We start from the raw sequence: 7228 nt of genomic DNA on the forward strand, positions 1-7228 counted from the left end.
ACTTTAATAATAATATGAGAAAATTATTTGAGAACGAGATAGAAATTCAGGGATTTTCTGATAATCATATAAATAACCTCCCCACACTTAAGATGTACATTGTCCTCAATGTACAAAGATAGATAATAACAATATAAGCATAATATCAGAAGAGAGGGAGAGAAGCGAAACTACCCTGAATTTTTGGATGAAATCCTTGGAATAGCAAAAGCTAGAATTGTAGATAAGGCCAATGAAAGGCATGGTTCTGAGTTACTAATAGGAAAATAAACACAACTGTGGAAGAGAATTAAGGGATTACTCGATAATAACCATAAAGATAAACATAAAATATAAAACATAAGTATTAAAAAATAAATAAAAGAAAAATAAAAAAATAAAAAAATAAATGGACTCAAAGGTCCTCATTATCAGATGCCTCGTGGGTTGACAGTGCCGAAGGAGAGATGTGAAGGTGGTGGCAAATCTATCTAAGAGTGGCATCGATGCTGTCGAACCGCTCAAAATACTGCTGCTCAAAGCGAGTGAGTCACTCAGATATATCTATCAAGGTGGCAACAGTGGGGCGGTGACTCTATGATGGTGGTGGAGGTGGGTCCTCATGAAGGGGAGGAACATCATCAGTAATGTCCTCTGGATCATCCTGACCATCAGAACAAGCTAATCGGTACTGAGGGGGATCGAATCCCTAACATCACTCGATCATCCTCATGTGGGTCATACTAGAAATTCCTTGAGGAGACATCTGGCCTACTAGTGAGAGTGTCGATGACATCTTTATCGTGTTGAAGAGACCGAAGTGTCGAGCGAGACGAGTCACGTAAGGGCCGAGAAAGATGGGGCCTTTGTTATGGCGTTTAGTTTGTTTGTGGCAAGCGAGTGCGATGAAATATGCCAAATCAAACACATGTCCAATAGTCATGCTAACCACTCTTGTGCTCTCTCTCCGACCTGTCAAAGTGTGAGCTAGTAGGGCGTGAATATACCGTAGGGCCGAAGAGAGGTGCGTCGCCTTCAAGTGACTCGCGTCATAGTTAGTTAGGCCACCCGTGAGCTCAGTCCAACATCGCGAAGGTGAGTAATGAATATGTCTATGAAGTTGAAGAAAGTCCTCGGCGCTCATGTACTTCTCTGTGTAAAGTCCCAAAGCAGCACCGAACTCTGGGACGCTCATGTGTCGCACTAGCCTACCAAGGCAAAAGGTGATAGTGTCGGGCTCATCATAGACTGACATGACCTGCTGGACTAAAAATGTGGTGCCGAACACTAAGGTGAGCTCCGAGTAGGTGGGCTCGATGATGGTGAAGAACCGTGGTAATAATCGCGTGCACATCTTCAACTAACCGGTCCTGCTCTAGTACAGCCCAATCAATGCAACGACCCACACTGAGGGGTCGTGTGCTGAGAAGCTAATATAAATCCTCCTGGTTGCTCAATGGAAATTGGAGCAAAGGGTGGCGAGTTGCGGCCGAAGCGCTTGAGGAGGTTGCGCCTGGGCCCTTCTGTTTTTTCGAAGCAAGGAAAGCAGTCTTAGTCTTGCCATGAGGATTTGACATGGTGTACCTGCAAGATAAGTTAAAAGACGTTCATTAATAAATAAGAAAAATCACAAAGCCCACAAATACGAATGAAAGAGATAATGAATAAAAGAAAAGATTGAAAACAAAAATTAAATTAGAGCTAAAAGACAAATTATGTGACACTGACAAAAGTAACTGAGATAATAAAATATATAGGATCTGACATAGACTAATCAAATTAGACATAAAAGCCATAAAAAATATATGGATAAAGAAACGAATAAACAAATAATCGAACATGCTACAGAATACTAAAACTCAATTGATATATAGGAAATAAAAATGATACTAACCATGGAATTTGCAGAGTACGAATAGAGAGTAACCAAAGAGACAAATATTGACTAATAAAAATACTAAGTACATATAGCAGTAGGCTTAAGTCAAATTCTAATATGATTTATAAAGAAAGTTATTAAATAGAGACAAGAATCATGGCATAAAATTCAGCAGTGAAAAGAAAAACCAAAAATGAATAAAGAAATACATAACTAGAAAGAAAGAAAATAAAGAAAATAATCATAAATGAAATTAAAGAAAATGGGGAGAAAAGGGGAAACCGAATGATGATGGTGGTCGGAGGTACAGACAGTGAGAAGATGAGGAGCGATGGTCATAATTTTAGAGGGGAGGGGGTTTTGGCGGCACGAGCTTGAAGAAAAAGAAGAAAAAAAACAAAATAAGAGAGAAAATGGGAAATTTAGGGTTTTAACAGGACACAGTCGTGTGAGGCCCGTGTTGGGCCATATGGCTGTGTCACACGCCTGTGTGGCTCGCGTCCAACTCGTGTTTATTGGGAAAATTAAATGACCATTCGTCACACGGCCTTGGACACACCCGTGTATCCAGGCTGTGTGGTTCATACAGCCGTGTCGCACGACCGTGCTTTATGTTTTTCACTTCTCCCACGCTCTTGTGGCTCGTCCACATGCCCATGTAACCTACCACACGCCCGTGTAGATTGACTATATCTCGTACAAAGTCGTGGAACTTCCCCGTGTAAGTCTCTAACTTGTTAAAATTCAAAAAATTAAGCTCTAGGTTTCACATGGCCTAGGACACACCCGTGTGTCTAGGCCTTGTACTTCCCACAGCCATGTCGCACGGCTGTGTGGATTTATCGCAGGCCATGTGCATGTCAATTTTTGGGAAATTTCAGCCCTGTTTCCACACGGCCAAGGACACGCCCATGTGTCCAGGCCGTGTGGGTTACTGTACCTACATAAAAAACACGAAAAATAGATAAAATAAACAGGTTAGTAGTGTTAATGCTCAGGTTACCTCCTGAGAAGCACTTATTTAAAGTTTAAGCTAGACTCACCTCATATTTGCACGGTCATGGTGGTTCGAGGAGTTGAAGCTCCTCATTCCTGCTATCAATCTTATCAAAATAAGGTTTTAGACGAGTACTATTTACCTTGAAAGTGCCAAATTTAGAATGAGTTACCTTTACTGTACCCGTATAGGAAAACGTTGAGTATCGCAAAAGATATTGCTTCATTAGGTTTAGAAGTGGCAACACGAGGGTCTGCTTTATCTAACAGCACTTTGTCTCCAACCTTAAGTTAATTCGATTCACCTTTAAGTTTGTCATTGCACTGCATTGATTCATCGTGTATTCTCGGTTTCTAATTAACTTGTGTTCACCATTCATCTAGTTCCTCGATTTGTAGCCTTCGCTCTTCATGGATAGTCTTGCCATTACATGGACTGGAACGTGGCTCATTTTGTACTTCTCAAAAGTTTTTCCTGCAAAGAGGGTTGAAAACAAGGTTACTCATATTAAAAGAACTTGTGTAATCATCTCGATCACTCGTCTTTCTGTCAGAATCACGAGCTTGGAGTTTAATCATGTCATCGCCTACCCGAAGTGTGAGTTCACCTATTCCAATATCAATGATAGATCTAGCAGTTGCTAAAAAGGGTCTGCCTAGAATTAAGGGTACGTCACTATCCTCATCTCTGTCTAAGACAACAAAATCGACTGGGAATATGAATTTATCAATTTTAACAAGCACATCTTCAATGATACCCCTAGGAAATCTAATAGTTTTAACAGCTAATTGTATGCTCATCCTAGTTTGTTTGGGTTTCCCTAGTCCTAGCTACTTAAACATCTTGTAGGGCATGACATTAACACTTGCCCCTAAATAAGCTAAAGCATTATTAACATTCAAACTACCAATTAGACAAGGAATCTTAAAACTTCCTGGATCTTTCAGTTTGTTGGGTAGCTTGTTTTGCAAAATAGCTGAGCAAACTGCATTTAACTCCACATGCGATGACTCATCTAACTTCCGTTTGTTTGCTAAAAGCTCCTTTAAAAATTTAACTATGTTGGGCATCTGTGAAGGAGCTTCAATAAATGGTAAGTTAATATGTAATTTTTTAAGTAGTTTAAAGAATTTACCAAATTGTTCATCTGTGTAGTCTTTCATTGTCGCATTGGGGTATGGAAAACGAGGTCTATATTCTTTGCTTATTGGCTTTTGTGTACCATGACTCTCCTCAACCTTACCATTTCTTACAATAACTCCTCGCCTCGTTTTAGATTTAGATTCAACTAACCCTTCTTTGTCACGCACAGTGATGGCATGGAGTTGCTCCCTTGGGTTAGTTTCTGTATTACTGAGCAAGCCACCTTGCGGTCATTCATAGATCAACTTAGCAAGCTGACCTATTTGAGTTTCGAGCCCTTAAATCAACACTTGTTGATTTTTAAGTGCTGTCTCAGTGTTCTGAAAATGAGTTTCTGACACTGAGATAAATTTTGTAAGCATCTCCTCAAGGTTCAATTTTTTCCCTTGTTGGTACGGTAGTTGTTGAAAACCTAGAGGGTGTTGTGGCCTTTTATTCCCTTGACCACCCCACAAAAAATTGGGATGGTTCCTCTAACCTGCATTGTAAGTGTTACTATAAAGGTTATTCTGAGGTCTAGAATTGTTACCCATTTAGTGGACTTGTTCTCCCTCGGTGCTGGGGTTGAAGGATGGATAGTCTGTATTGTGCATCCTTCCTCCATTTGAATCACATCTCATCACTGGATGTACCTGAGTAGAATCATACAAACCATCAATCTTTTTATTCAATAGTTCTACCTAGTTAGATAGCATAGTGACCGCGTCGAGGTTGAAAACAGCTACTTTTGTCAGCTTCGTTCTCATGACTTGCCACTATAGTTGTTTAGTGACATCTCTTCAATAAATTAATAAGCCTCTTTAGGTGTTTTGTTGTTCAAGGTTCCACCGGCGGTTGCATCAATCAATTGCCTTGTTGAGAGATTCACACCGTTGTAGAAGGTTTGAACCTATAACCATAAAGGTAACCCTTGGTAAGGGCACCTTCTCAATAAATCCTTATATCTCTCCTATGCATCATAAAGTGTTTCTAAATCCATCTGCACAAAAGAAGAGATATCATTCCTCAATTTAGCCATTTTAGCTGGCGAAAAATATTTAAGCAAAAATTTTCAGTCATTTGTTCCCAAGTAGTGATTGACCCTCGTGGTAACGAGTTCAACCACTGTTTAGCCTTATTTTGTAATGAAAAGGGAAACAACCAAAGGCGAATGGCATCGTCAGAAATGCCATTGATCTTAAAGGTATCTCAGAATAACAAAAAATTTGCTAAATGAGTGTTTGAATCCTCGTCCTGCAAACCATCAAACTAAACAAACTGTTGTATCATTTGAATAGTATTAGGTTTCAGTTAAAAATTATTTGCAGCAACAGCAGGTCGAACAATACTTGATTCAGTTCCTGTTAAAGTAGGTTTAGCATAATCATACATAGTACGAGGAGTAGGATTCTGATTAACAGGATTTGCAGCAACTATAGGAGGTAGCGGTTTATTCTGATTATCGGCCATCTCTTTAGTAAAATCTGTAACGTCCTCTTGCTCTTCCTCTATGTATTGTAGACTTCGTCTTATTTCTTTTCGATTTCTGTGAGCTGTACTCTCTATTTCACTATCGAAAAGCAAAGGTCCTGACGGGTTCCTTCTTGTCATAAACTAGAGACACCTGCCAGAAGCAATTAAAAAGAAAAATTAGAAAAGAAGAATTAAGCTAAAAACAAAAAGTAAATTGCAATAAAAGTAAAAATGGCTAAAGTAATAAAATTCAAGCATTCCTAATATCTTAGTCCCTGGCAATGGTGCCAAAAACTTGATGGTCGCTAAACTAACTAAAAATTTCGACTAAGGAAAGCGCACCTATCGAACAGTAGTATAGTTGTGGTGAGAGCAAAAATATCGTATCCACAAGGACTAAAAAGTACTAGTAATTACTATCTTTTTATTATCTAGCCTAAAAATTAAAAGGATGTTTTTAAACTAAGATTAACTATTTAATTAACTAAGAACACGATGGAGATAAAAGTTGGAAAATACTTTTGGAAAACCGATGGAGAAGACAATACCCAAGGAAGAATCCACCTAGACTTCACTTATTTCTTCTAAATTAGACGATTTATTCACTTGACTTAATCCGTAGAAATTCCTAATTTATTTTAACATCTCTCTTGAGACTAAAAACAACTAACTCTAGGTTGATTAATTGAAATCTCTTTCTAATTAAAATCCCTATTGTCGCATTAACTCGATCTATGGATTCCCTTATTAGATTTGACTCTAATCCGGTAGATTTACGTCTTCCTATGTTTAGAATTGCATTCAGCTCCACTTAATTATGCTAGATCTACTCTTAAACAGGGACTTTTGCTCCACTGAGTAAGCACATTAGACTTGAGTTAATATCCTGAAATATTAAAGTAAGAATTAAGAACACGTAATTAAGAATAAGAACAAGTATTTATCATATAATTCAAATAGTAATAAGATCTATCTTAGGTTTCATATCCTTTAGGTATTTAGGGAGTTTAGTTCATAACGATGGGGGAAAACATCTCAAAATTGGGAAAACAACAAAACATAAAGAAACCCAGAGAACTTCTAAAGAAATTGAATGAAGATCCTCAGTCTTGAAGTAGATCCTACTTCCGAGCTGATTTCGATGGCTATCTTCGAGTATTCTTTGCCTTCCGCTCTCTGCGTGTCTCCTTTGATCCTCTTCTAGGGTGTTTATATAGACTTTGGAATGCCCAAAATAACACAAAATTACCCTTTTTCGAATAAATTAGACTTGGGCTTGATAGGGACACAACCGTGTGCCATGCCTATGTGAAGGTACTTAGGTTGTATACAGTTCTGACGTGTTTTAATGTCGACACGGCTATGACACAAAGACATGTGGCACACGGGCATGTGGATTACCCGTGTGAGAGTGCCTAGGCTGTGTGAAACACTAAATTAGGCCCATTTTGTCCGTTATTTCTTGCTCTTTTCGCTTTCATAAGCTCTCCTGAGTATAAAACATGAAATTAAAGGATTAGGAGCATCAAATTCATTAAATATTATGATAAATCATCCAAAAAATATGCCAAGCATGGGGTAAAAATATGTATATATTATGGTTTATCAAATATCCCCACACTTAAGCATTTGCTTGTCCTCAAGTAAAATCCTCACTCACAACTAAAATTCATTCTTTTCAACTTATAATTCTTATAAAAAATGTTTCGAAATAATCAACAAATAATCATACATTGAGAATTCAACTAAAAGAACATTAAAGTTTCAAACAATCCAAG

At 38.2% G+C, this 7228-nt stretch overlaps 1 non-coding gene across 1 annotated transcript; it reads left to right on the forward strand.

The window, feature by feature from the left end:
* The first annotated feature begins 4903 nt into the window (after nt 1-4903).
* Nucleotides 4904-5010, forward strand: LOC128282224 (small nucleolar RNA R71). Its single transcript, XR_008272434.1, has one exon. It is a non-coding gene; the product is annotated as a small nucleolar RNA R71 (small nucleolar RNA).
* The last annotated feature ends 2218 nt before the right edge of the window (nt 5011-7228 follow it).

Source organism: Gossypium arboreum, chromosome 1, assembly GCF_025698485.1.
Source record: "Gossypium arboreum isolate Shixiya-1 chromosome 1, ASM2569848v2, whole genome shotgun sequence".
Classification (NCBI taxonomy): domain Eukaryota; kingdom Viridiplantae; phylum Streptophyta; class Magnoliopsida; order Malvales; family Malvaceae; genus Gossypium; species Gossypium arboreum.